Here is a 14,258-nt window from a genome sequence, read left to right as displayed (position 1 = left end):
TCACAGTCCAACTCTCACATCCATACATGACCACTGGAAAAACCATAGCCTTGACTAGACGGACCTTTGTTGCACATGTAATCTGTAGTTCCAGGGTCCATTCTTCCCATTTCTCTGTGGCCAGGACTGGGGACTGTGGCAGCTCATGGCCTGGGCACAGTCTGGTCACCATGCAGTTAACTTCTCCACCTGGTGTTTTAGTGTCAATAAGACAGCTCGTAGGATATGGCTCAGAATATTATCTATGGAGCCCTTGAAAAAGAACTAAAGGTCCTTGACTATGCTTAGTGACTACATTATTATTATTTAGTCTCCTTTGGCTGTTTTCCTTTGTTTCCACATTTCTCTGATTAAACTTATTCCTTGACCAAAGTTTTCCACAGACAAAAGGAGGCAGAGGACATGGTGAGGAGGCAAGGACCACAGGATCCTGCTCTGTTTCAACATAATGAGCAGGTACACAGGAAGGAATAGACCCCTATGGAAAATATAATAAAGGGAGATATGGGATGTAAAGAAGAAAAGTGAAAAACTCAAAGGGAATTTTTAAAAAAGGGAAAAAATAGATTTGGGGGAAAGAGATATTCATATGAAACTCAAGAAAAAGGAAATCAAATATTCATATAATTGAAGATACCAAAGAAGCTGTGAAACAGAATAAATATTTAAAAAGCATAATTCAAGAAATCTTTCCTAAAATAAAAGAAGCTTTGAATTTTCATATTCAAAGGGCACATCATCACGTACCTTGGAAACACAAACCAGAGCATTCAAGAGAGAAATATATTATGGTAAAACTAAAGGACTTTAAAAGAAGAATCTGAGAATCCAGGCAAAGAGACACATTATTCGTAAAGGAAAGAAAATCACATTAGGATGATATCATGACAGGTTCCCTTTTTAATGTTTAAAAAACAATGGAACACTGTGTTTAAGATATTCAGAGAAAAAAAGAAAACATGAACTAGGATTTTATAGTTAGAAAAATTCTTTTTTAATTACAAAGGCTACATTCACACAATTAAGAATATAGAAGGACTCTGAGAACATTGATCCCATAAACCCTTCCAGGAGCATTTATTAGAAACTGAGCTTTAGACAAGCCCAGAGACTGAAGAAGCTTTAGCATGAAGTTTGGGGGTAACCACTGAGTATATTTCACTATGACACTAAATTAAAACACAAGTATCTGGTGATAAAATATGTAAATGTTTATGCTTAGACAATGTAAAAATAATAAAATTAACAAAAATGGGTTTGGAGAAGGGGAAGATTAATTGAAATATGAGAAATTTACTGATTGCATTGTGTATATTAGCTGGGAATAAAATGATACCCTTTAAAGCGAATAACAGGGTCATAGTAGTTAAATATATTTTAATTACTCTCATTAACCCTAAGATAATACTAGGGAACTAAATAGTGAGAAAGAAGGAGGGAAGGTATAGTGAGAAGAGGTTACAGGTTAGTTCAATATTGGTTATAATGTGATACTTACTATTTAGGGAAAGAAAGGACTAAGAGGGTGCTAAATAAGTATTAGTAACCATTAAAACAAAAATACAACCTTTCCTAAGCAAATAGCCTCACAAACGAGAAAATAAAGCAGACATATGGTTAAGGATTTTAATGTATCAGTAAATATACATGGTATTATCTCCCCTTCTAAAGAATGAGATTTTCAGACAAAGCAAAATCCAACAGTATACTTTATTCCTGAAATGCATCTAAGATAAATTATTCAAAAAAGTTAAAAGCATGCCCCAAAATTTCCTGGGGACATTCAAAGAAAAAGAAAAGAGTGGACTTAATTTTGTTATCAAAGTAGAATTAAGATCAAAGACTATTAAATGAGACAAAGAGGGACACATTATACTAATAAAAACTATAATTTACAATGAAGATGTAATTGTTAATATCTATGCATTAAGTAATAGCATCAATTTTCATAAAGCAGAAAATACAGGGAAAAGAAACATGTAAGAAACACACTGTAAAAACAGAAGATTTCAACAGTCCTCCCACAGATATAGACAGATCAAAGATGAAAAATTCTTAAGGATACAGAAGATCTAAAAAAAGCTTAATAATTAATAAGGAGCTTATAGATATTATTGAATAATGTAGTTGCATGTGAATTATTTATGAAATCGCTCAGATAACTGGCAGTCTTAAAGAAAATTTTAGCAAGTCCCAAAGAATATCTGGTGGAGTCTTTCGGGTTTTCCATGTAGAGGATCATGTCATCTGCAAACAGTGAGAGTTTTACTTCTTCTTTTCCAATTTGGATTCCTTTTATTTCTTTTTCTGCTCTGATTGCTGTGGCCAAAACTTCCAGAACTATGTTGAATAGTAGCGGTGAAAGTGGACACCCTTGTCTTGTTCCTGACTTTAGGGGAAATGCTTTCAATTTTTCACCATTGAGGATAATGTTTGCTGTGGGTTTGTCGTAGATAGCTTTTATTATGTTGAGGTATGTTCCTTCTATTCCTGCTTTCTGGAGAGTTTTTATCATAAATGGATGTTGAATTTTGTCAAAGGCCTTCTCTGCATCTATTGAGATAATCATATGGTTTTTATTTTTCAATTTGTTAATGTGGTGAATTACATTGATTGATTTGCGGATATTGAAGAATCCTTGCATCCCTGGGATAAAGCCCACTTGATCATGGTGTATGATCTTTTTAATGTGTTGTTGGATTCTGATTGCTAGAATTTTGTTGAGGATTTTTGCATCTATGTTCATCAGAGATATTGGCCTGTAGTTTTCTTTTTTTGTGACATCTTTGTCAGGTTTTGGTATTAGGGTGATGGTGGCCTCATAGAATGAGTTTGGAAGTTTACCTTCCTCTGCAATTTTCTGGAAGAGTTTGAGGAGGATAGGTGTTAGCTCTTCTCGAAATTTTTGGTAGAATTCAGCTGTGAAGCCGTCTGGACCTGGGCTTTTGTTTGCTGGAAGATTTCTGATTACAGTATCAATTTCCGTGCTTGTGATGGGTCTGTTAAGATTTTCTATTTCTTCCTGGTTCAGTTTTGGAAAATTGTACTTTTCTAAGAATTTGTCCATTTCTTCCACGTTGTCCATTTTATTGGCATACAACTGCTGAGAGTAGTCTCTTATGATCCTTTGTATTTCTGTGTTGTCTGTTGTGATCTCTCCATTTTCATTTCTAATTTTATTGATTTGATTTTTCTCTCTTTGCTTCTTGATGAGTCTGGCTAATGGTTTGTCAATTTTATTTATCCTTTCAAAGAACCAGCTTTTGGCTTTGTTGATTTTTGCTATGGTCTCTTTTGTTTCTTTTGCATTTATTTCTGCCCTAATTTTTAAGATTTGGAAAATATAAGCAAGGTGAAAAGACAGCCTTCTGAATGGGAGAAAATAATAGCAAATGAAGCAACTGACAAACAACTAATCTCAAAAATATACAAGCAACTTATGCAGCTCAATTCCAGAAAAATAAACGACCCAATCAAAAAATGGGCCAAAGAACTAAATAGACATCTCTCCAAAGAAGACATACGGATGGCTAACAAACACATGAAAAGATGCTCAACTTCACTCATTATTAGAGAAATGCAAATCAAAACCACAATGAGGTACCACTTCACACCAGTCAGAATGGCTGTGATCCAAAAATCTGCAAGCAATAATTGCTGGAGAGGGTGTGGAGAAAAGGGAACCCTCCTACACTGTTAGTGGGAATGCAAACTAGTACAGCCACTATGGAGAACAGTGTGGAGATTCCTTAAAAAATTGCAAATAGAACTACCTTATGACCCAGCAATCCCACTGCTGGGCATACACACTGAGGAAACCAGAATTGAAAGAGACACATGTACCCCAATGTTCATCTCAGCACTGTTTATAATAGCCAGGACATGGAAACAACCTAGATGTCCATCAGCAGATGAATGGATAAGAAAGCTGTGGCATATATACACAATGGAGTATTACTCAGCCGTTAAAAAGAATTCATTTGAATCAGTTCTAATGAGGTGGATGAAACTGGAGCCGATTATACAGAGTGAAGTAAGCCAGAAAGAAAAACACCAATACAGTATACTAACACATATATATGGAATTTAGGAAGATGGCAATGACGACCCTGTATGCAAGACAGGGAAAGAGACACAGATGTGTATAACGGACTTTTAGACTCAGAGGGAGAGGGAGAGGGTGGGATGATTTGGGAGAATGACATTCTAACATGTATACTATCATGTGAATTGAATCGCCAGTCTATGTCTGACGCAGGATGCAGCATGCTTGGGGCTGGTGCATGGGGATGACCCAGAAAGATGTTATGGGGAGGGAGGTGGGAGGGGGGTTCATGTTTGGGAATGCATGTAAGAATTAAAGATTTTAAAATTTAAAAAATAAAAAACTAAAAAATTAAAATTAAAATTAAAAAAAAAACAAAGAATATCTGAAAAAAAGTATATAGAGAGCATTTTATATCCATATAGTATTCTTATGCAAAGCTTGAACTTAATAACAAAGTAAGAAAAAAAATCCCTTCCATATTGATATCAAAAAGAAATAAATGACTAGCCTGGGATAAGGCTTGAGACAATAGAAAGTGAATGACTGTGCTGTGTGCTTTGGAGATAGAGAAACGATTAGCTGATGGATTGCATACGGACAGTAGATATAAAAAGCAATCAAGGACATCTACTAGATTCTAGCCTTAACAAATGGAGGACCAGTTATTGAGGTGAGAGTAACTGGAAGCAACTTTAGTGAGGACAAGATATTAATGGTAGAACTCAAGTCTATTTTGATCATATTAATATGAGCTGCTTACTTACTCCAATTTCCATCAAAGTTGGATATATTCCTCTTTGTCCTGGGTAGCCTATCGAATGTTCCTTCTGAACACATCCATTAATCTTCTTGAAAGGAGTCCTGGTCAACACAGTTTACGCCATCTATTGCTTTCCCAGATAGCCTGGTGCTGTAGTGTTTCAGTACTCGATGTATATTACTGACCTCAGCAGCTGCCCAGCTAGCCCACCCCTTGGTCTAACTCTTCTGCTTAACTGGTGACTTCTCATCCTTTCTCCTCATTAATGGCACCAACAGAACAAAATGAAAGTACATTTCAAACAAGTACACTGCATTAGCTGTTGCTAACTGTAAAGCTCTTTTCAATTTTTTTTTTTTTTGTGCTCTCATTTTAGTTATCTATATTTTTTATTGAAGCATAGTAGATTTACAATGCTAATTTCTGGTTCAGAGTAAAATGATTCAACTATATATCAGCCGTATATATCTTCATATACCTTCATATCCTTTTCCATTATGGTTTATTACAAGATATTGACTATAGTTACCCATGCTATATAGTAAGAGCGTGGTGTTTATTTTTTTTATTTTTATCATTTAAAAAAATTAATTGGAATATAATTGCTTTACAAGGCTGTATTTGTTCTGCTGTACAATGATGTGAATCAGCTACATGTATATGAATATCCCCTTCCTCTAGAGCCTCCCTCCCGCCCCCATCCGACCCCTCTAGGTCATCACAGAGCTCTCTGTGCTATAGAGCAGCTTCCCACTGATGATCTGTTTTGCATATAGCAGTGTGCATAAATCAGTGCTACTCTCTCTATCTGTCCCACCTTCCCCTTCCTCCGCTGTGTCCTCAAGTCTGTATTCTACATCTGCATCTCTATTCCTGCCCCACAAATGTGGTCATTAGTACCACTTTTCTAGATTCCATATACATGTGTTAATATATGATATTGTTTTTCTCTTTCTGACTTACTTCACTCTGTATCACAGGCTCTAGTTTCATCCACGTAACTACATATGACCCAATTTTGTTCCTTTTTATGGCCAATTGTACCATATATGAGCCACATCTTTATCCATTCATTTGTCAATGGATATTTAGGCTACTTCCATATCCTGGCTATTGTAAATAGAGCTGCAGTGATTTACCCAAATGTATGTGCAACTGCCTTCCCTTTGGTTTTCAGCAGTTGCTTTGGCATTTATTTTGGAAATGTGAAGAATCTTGCTACCAGTTGGTGTTGGAAACCAGTAAGCTAAGACAAATGTCTTCTTGTCACCCTGAGCTAAATTTGATAGCTTCTCTTGGGACAGAATAAGTTTTGTTTTACTTACTTCTTTGGGATTCGATCACACAATTTACAAAACCCAATGCAGATTCCAAGGCCAAGGATCCAAAAAATGTCAGGAAAAGAACTAGAAAGGGAAAAAGAGGGAATCTGCAGGACTATTACTTGGGATGGAGTAGTCATGACTTAACAATATTCTTAAAGACTCCAGCAGATCTACCTTGGATCAAAGCATCCAAGCTAATCCCTGGTCAGAGTAAGAGTGGGAACCCAGAAAAAGGGGCAAAGCCAAGTCGTTACCCTATCTTCCTGCCACCATAAATCTTAGAGTTAGAAGAAAACTTAAAAATCATCTGGTATTGAATTTCTTGACTGTAGAGCAGTAAATTGTATTATCTTTACTTTAGAGATGAGATACTTCAGATCAGACAGTTCAGTGGTTGTGCGGAAGTTAGAGTCAGACAATCCTAACTCTTAGCACAGTGTTTTTTTTCTGGGTCCATAACTTGGATTGATTAACTGTTGTCACAGCTACCACTGGGCCACTGGTCTTAAGACTTCTAGAACAAAGGAACTAAGTAAGGACAAGAACCTTTTTCTTTTTATTTTTTGGAAGGAAGTCATTGACTATGTGTAGTCCACACATAGTGAGGAATTATGCTCCACTTCCTTGAGGGAGGAGTATCTCCATAAATGACTTGGAATTTTTCGTAAGAGAATTGTCTCTTTCTACCCATTTATTTGGGTTTCCCTGTTGTTCAGTGTTAAAGAATCTACCTGTGATGAAGAAGACGCAGGAGACACAGGTTCGATCCATGGATCAGAAAGATCCTTTGGAGAAGGATATGGCAACCCCTCCAGTATTCTTGCCTGGAGAATCCCATGAACTAAGGAGCCTGGCGGGCTACAGTCCATAGGTTTGCAAAGAATTGGACACAGCTGAAGCAACTAAGCATATACACATTTATTTATCCAGTTATTTGTTTACGTGAGTATGGACTCAACAATTGCTTTCTTTTATAGTAAATTATAATCCATTACTACTTTGTTTGTTGATCAAACTGTTCCAACTTTAGCCACTGGGAGTTTTTTTAGTTGGATGCTGTGTCCCTTTGACATATCCTCATCAGAGCTGAATATCTAGATTTCTCTCTCTCTCTTACACACACACACACACACACACACACACACACACACACACACACACACTTTCTTACTTTCTGGCACTCCAAGATACTCCAGGCTCATCTTGAATATTTCTTTTCCTTATTATAGAATCAGTCATTTCTTTATGGAGCTCTGGTTTATTTTATTGGCAAATGGTATTAAAATCAAGATATGGGTAGTAGGTGGACTTGTTGCTGTTAAGTGAGTGAGTGATAGTCGCTCAGTGATGTCTGACTCTTTGCAAGCCCAGGGACTATATAGCCTGCCAAGCTCCTCTGTCCATGGAATTCTCCAGGCAAGAATACTGGAGAGGGTTACCATTTCCTTCTCCAGAGGATCTTCCCAACTCAGGGATCGAACACCAGTCTCTGGCATTGCAAGCAGATTCTTTACCAGCTGAGCCACCAGGGAAGCCTTGCTAATGAGGTGTTCTATTAATAGATTAAGTTTACAGAGCAAGGAAATATATGTGTGTTTACTAAACCATATATGTAAATGTATCTATAAATATTTCTATATATAGCCATCTATATTGGCAGTGAGCTAAAAATGAACTCATACTAGTATCTTTAATCTATTATCATGCGGATTATTCTAGCCTCTTTCCCTTGCTTCTGTATAACCTCCCACTCCAAAAGTGAGAAAGTTGGTTCCTACCATTTGCTGTTAATTTACTTCATTGTTCCATTCCAATTTATATGTACAGTGCTATCAGAATTCTTAACCTGTAAACTTTGAGAATTTTATTAACTAGAATACAGAGCTTATGTACAGTTTTGTGGTTTTCTTGTTTTGTTTTTGCTTTTAATCTTACAGATGCCACTCGTTTATAAAGTTACTTAGGTTAGTATCTTTTCCCACCATCTCCTTCAGTGAGGTTGCTTCATATACCTATAGCAGTTGAATTATTTTGTCACATTCAGCATTCCATGTTGAGATTCCCTAAATTTCTAAATGATTTTTTAAATTGCTATTTTAAGGTTCATTCTTTGTTGCAAAGTTCTATGCGTGTGTGCTCAGTTGCTTCAGCTGTGTCTGACTTTGCGACCCTATGCACTGTAGCCTGCCAGGCTCCTTTGTCCATGGGATTCTCCAAGCAAGAATGCTGGAGTGGGTTTCCATGCCCTCCTCCAGCAGATCTTCCTGGCCCAGGTATCAAACCTGCATCTCCTGTATTGCCGGTGGATTCTTTAACCACTGAGCCACTTGAGAAGCCCACAAAGTTCGCAGGTTTCAATAACTGCACAGTGTCATGGATCACCACTGCAATATCATACTGAAGAACTTCTCCACTCTAAAATACTTTGGCCACCTGATGCAAAGAACTGACTCATTGAAAAAGACCCTGATGCTGGGAAAGATTGAAGGCACGAGGAGAAGGGGATGACAGAGAATGAGATGGCTGGATGGCATCACTGATTCAATAGACATGAGTTTGAGCAAGCTCTAGGAGCTGGTGATGGGCAGGGATGCCTGGCATGCTGCAGTCCATGGTGTCGCAGAGTCAGACACGACTGAATGACTGAACTGAACTGAAGATATCCCCTGTGCTTCCTTTTTTCAACTCTCCTCTATAACCCTGGTAACCACGGATCTTTTTACTCTCAGTGTAGTTTTACCTTTTGAAAAGGTCATGTAATTGGAATTATACATTAGAAAGTCTTTTAAGTTTGGCTTCTTTTACTTAGCAATACATATTTAACATCTATCCATCTTTTTGTAGTTTGATTAGTAATTTCTTTTTAATTAATAAGTATGTACATTCCATAAGTACATACACATAGATGTACCACAGTTTGCTTATCCATTTACCTACTGAAGGAAATCTTGGTTTCCTCCAACCTGGAGAAATTATGAATAAAGCTGATATAATCATTCATGTGCAGGTTTTGTGTGGACATAATTTTTCAAATCTATGAGGGCTTCTCTCATACTTAGCTCAGTCGATAAGGAATCTGCCTGCAATGCAGGAGACTCAGGCTCAATTCCTGGGTTGGGAAGATCCCCTGGGGAAGGAAATGGCAACCCACTCAAATATTCTTGCCTGGGGAATCCCATGGACAAAGGAGCCTGGCAAGCTACAGTCTGTGGGGTCAAAAGAGTCGGAAACAACTTAGTGACTAGACTACTAACTACTAATTTTTCAAATCAGTTGGGTAAATACTTAGGATGCAATTGCTGTATCATATGTTAAGACTATGATTAACTTTGTAAGAAACTGGCAAACTGTCTTCCAAAGTAGCTGTACCACTTTGCATTTCCATCAACAATGAATGAAAGTTCTTGTTGCTCAAGATTCCCACCAACTTTGCTCTTGTTGGTTTTACACACTTTATTCTAATAGATGTATAGTGGTATCTTATTTTTATTTCCTTAATTTATATTTTTAATGCATTAAGGCTATTTATTTAGTCACAAATCACAATTCTAGGGTATATAAGAAATTCATTAATTTTCTTTTTAACATCTGTATCAATATATCAATACAGTTCAGTTCAGTTCAGTCGCTCAGTCGTGATTCTTTGCGACCCCATGGACTGCAGCACGCCAGGTCTCCCTGTCCATCGCCAACTCCTGGAGTTTACTCAAACTCATGTCCATTGAGTCGGTGATGCCATTCAGCCATCTCATCCTCTGTTGTCCCTTTCTCCTCCTGCCTTCAAGGTTTCCCAGCATCAGGGTCTTTTCAAATGAGTCAGTTCTTCCCATCAGATGGCCAAAGTATTGGCGTTTCATCTGTATACTCAGTTATATTTTCAACATAAGCCACGTGTTCTTCAGTTATATCTTTCAACTGTTGCTTCTGTTCCAATTCTTGTGATTTATTTTTCAAGAAATTCATAATTCTTAAATTGGATTTCCATTTATTGTCTTTGCATTACTATGATATTAACTATTTTCATTGTTTTTGTCATTTTCCCCTACATTACATGACATCTTTTTAAATTCGACCTTTATATCCCTTATTCAAGATTCTTCTAAATTTCTAATTCTGTCTTCTAATTGAGGTTTTTAATTTAACTGTTGATTTTGTTTGCCTAGTTTCCTTATAGCATCAATTTCCTGTTAAATTTCTTTCTTATTTTATCTCTTCTCTTATAAAGATTTCATGTCCTTGTTTTTTAAACCTTGGTTTATCCACAAAATTTATTTTTAGTGATATGATATCCTCCAAGTCTTCAAAACAATGAGAAGAGAATCAGCTTGGTCTAGTGTTTGCCGATAGTCAGGTTTTGTGGCATGGCTTTCTCTTTACCTAACTTTTGTTGCTGTTCAGTCACTCAGTCACGTCCAGCTCTTTGCGACCCAATGGACTCCAGCACACCAGGCGTCCCTGTCCATCACCAGCTCCCAAAGCTTACTCAAACTCATGTCCAGTGAGTCAGTGATGCCATCCAACCATCCCGTCCTCTGCTGTCCTCTTCTCTTCCTGCCTTCAATCTTTCCCAGCATCAGGGTCTTTTCAAATGAGTCTGTTCTTTGCATCAGGTGGCCAAAGTATTGGAGTTTCAGCATCAGTCCTTCCAATGAATATTTTTGTCATTGTTGTTTTCCAAATTTTAAACTTTTTTATTTTGCATTGGGGTATAGCCGATTAATAACCAATAGTTCCTTTTAAATACAAATTAGTAAGTTCCAAAAACTTACCACTTTTTGAATTCTTCAATATAAAAATCCTTAAACTAAAAGCTGTCTCTTTTTTTTCCCTTTTCTTTTTTTTAATTTAAATTTATTTATTTTAATTGGAGGCTAATTACTCTACAATATTGTATTGGTTTTGCCATACATCAACATGGATCTGCCACGGGTGTACACGTGTATCCTAAACCCCCCTCCCACCTCCCTCCCCTTACCGTCCCTCTGGGTCGTCCCAGTGCAACAACTTGGAGCATCCTGTATCCTGCATCGAACCTGGACTGGTGATTCGTTTCTTATATGATATTATACATGTTTCAATGCCATTCCCCCAAATCATCCTGCCCTCTCCCTCTCCCACAGAGTCCAAAAGACTGTTCTATACATCTGTCTCTCTTTTGCTGTCTCGCATACAGGCTTATCGTTACCATCTTGCTAAATTCCATATATATGCGTTAATTATACTGTGTTGGTGTTTTCTTTCTGGCTTACTTCACACTGTATAATAGGCTCCAGTTTCATCCACCTCATTAGAACTGATTCAAATATAATCTTTTTAATGGCTGAGTAATACTCCATTGCGTATATGTACCACAGCTTTCTTATCCATTCGTCTGCTGATGGACATCTAGGTTGCTTCCATGTCCTGGCTATTACAAACGGTGCTGTGATGAACATTAGGGTACACGTTTCTCATTCAATTCTGGTTTCCTCAGGGTGTATGCCCAGCAGTGGGATTGCTGGGTCATAAGGCAGTTCTAGTTCCAGTTTTTTAAGGAATCTCCACACTGTTCTCCATAGTGGCTGTACTAGTTTGCATTCCCACTAACAGTGTAAGAGGGTTCCCTTTTTTCCACACCCTCTCCAGCATTTATTGCTTGTAGACTTTTGGATCGCAGCCATTCTGACTGGCATGAAATGGTACCTCATTGTGGTTTTGATTTGCATTTCTCTGGTAATGAGTGATGTTGAGCATCTTTTCATGTGTTTGTTAGCCATCTGTATCTCTTCTTTGGAGAAATGTCTATTTAGTTCTTTGGTCCATTTTTTGATTGGGTCGTTTATTTTTCTGGAATTGAGTTGCAGGGGTTGCTTGTATATTTTTGAGATTAGTTGTTTGTCAGTTGCTTCATTTGCTATTATTTTCTCCCATTCAGAAGGCTGTCTTTTCACCTTGCTTATAGTTTCCTTTGTTGTTCAGAAGCTTTTAATTTTAATTAGGTCCCATTTGTTTATTTTTGCGTTTATTTCCAATATTCTGGGAGGTGGGTCATAGAGGATCCTGCTGTGACTTATGTCAGAGAGTGTTTTGCCTATGTTCTTCTCTAGGAGTTTTATAGTTTCTGGTCTTACGTTTAGATCTTTAATCCATTTTGAGTTTATTTTTTTGTACGGTGTTAGAAAGTGGATTTTGGAGCCCAAGAAAATAAAGTCTATCACTGTTCGCATTGTATCCCCATCTATTTGCTATGCCCTTCCCTTAGGTGAAAACCATATGCCAATGTCTCTTTCATATTTTAATTCTCATTTCTGCTTCATATGTTTTTACCTAACTAATTGCAGTTTTTAAAAAAATTACTTCTTTTTTCTTAGAAAACATAAATTATAGATTGGACATACAAAAAGCTTTAATGCCCAAGGTACATTGTGGCGTTTTCCTCCAGAGGACAATATAGCAAAGCCTCACAGTGCCCGCCTGTCACTGTCTGACTCATTTTCTGGGGGTTGGGATCTCTGAAGCCACTTGACTTAAAGGAATTTTGGAGTAGGGCTTGGAAGAGTGTCTCACTACCTCAAAATTATAACTCTCTGTAGCAGAGAAGTAGATTTGCTATTTGGGGATGATAAAGATTTGTGTTTCTGATATGCAAGCAAAGATGTCAGTGAGAAATTTTATTTTCTTTATACTACAGGTAAGAATGTTTCCCTTCCCTTAGGTGAAAACCATATGCCAAAGTCTCTTTCATATTCTAATTCTCATTTCTGCTTCATATGTTTTTAATTAACAAAAATGCTCCCTATGGTCAGGCAATATGTTGACTGTCAGCCTTAGTTTCAAATGAAATTACAAATTATAATCATTTCCTGAGTTCCCATAGATATTCCATTAGGAATTGAGCAAAACTGAATTAAAGCTAGCCAAATGTTATAACATGATGGTTAAAAAAAACCAAACAAACAGTATTTCAGTAGAAATAAAGGATTTTCTTTACATATATACTCATATATATATCATAAAAGTGGGAAACCTTATAAAACACAAAATAAAGTTTAAGAAATCATAACAGATTACATCTGCAATGCTTTAATAATTAAATCTCTAGTATATACTTTTAGTAAAATAAAATATCTGAGATGCAGGTATTAATCCAGTGCTGACAACACATTGTTATGATTTGCACAGAGACTGAAACAAAGATTTTGAGATATACAGAGGAAACTGAAAAGAAATAAGACATTGTAACAAATCATAATATGACATTAGTAAAGAGGAACTTAAAAAATCAGCAGTTTCTAGATACTTTCCTTTATTCATAGAGATTATTAGCAAATGAGAAAAGGACCTTTAGGTCATGTTTTTGTAAATTTTTAGACATGTGCTTTTTATACAGTTAAGTTCATCCATGTTGAGTGCACAGGTTGAAAACCTTTAATAATGTATATAGTTGTGCAGCTACTAGCATTTTCAAATGTAATATTATTTCCATCCCCTACTCCAAATTCCCTGATACCTGTTGCCGTACCATGCTCAGTCATGTCCAACTCTTTGGGACCCCATGGACTGCAGCCCTTCAACTCCTCTGTCCATAGAACTTTCTAGGCAAGAATATTGGAGTGGGTTGCCATTTCCTATTCCAGGGGATCTTCCCCACCCAGGGATCAAACCCACATCTCTTGCATCTCATGCATCAGCAGGCAGATTCTTTACCTCTGAGCCACCTGGGAAGCTGATATCTCCTATATCAGATATATCTGATATCTCTGATATCTACAACTTGTCAACACGATAACATCAGTTTTTTAGATGTGAGAAACACATTCAAAGGCAAAGCATGTTTGCATGTCTCTCCAAGCTTCCTTGGTTCCCTGGGGTGTCACATACGCATGTGTATTTTATCAGCCAGACAGGCAAGCATGGAATATTTATTATCTGTACTTCAACAGTCTCTTGGCTCTCATTACTAAAATTCTCCTGTAAATTCTTAGCTGTCCTGTAGCCTATTCCACACCAAGCTCCCGCTCTTTGTCTGGTAAAGTGATAGGTTTTAACTACTTAAGTGTGGGAGGGATAGGAACGGGCATATTGTAAGAAAGCTATAAAGTCACCATTATTTAACAAGAAAGCATCAATTATTCCTGAGTAAATT

This window comes from Ovis canadensis, chromosome 4 (genome assembly GCF_042477335.2).
Source record: "Ovis canadensis isolate MfBH-ARS-UI-01 breed Bighorn chromosome 4, ARS-UI_OviCan_v2, whole genome shotgun sequence".
In the NCBI taxonomy this organism is placed as follows: Eukaryota; Metazoa; Chordata; class Mammalia; order Artiodactyla; family Bovidae; genus Ovis; species Ovis canadensis.
Note: the sequence above shows the minus strand (reverse complement) of the source record.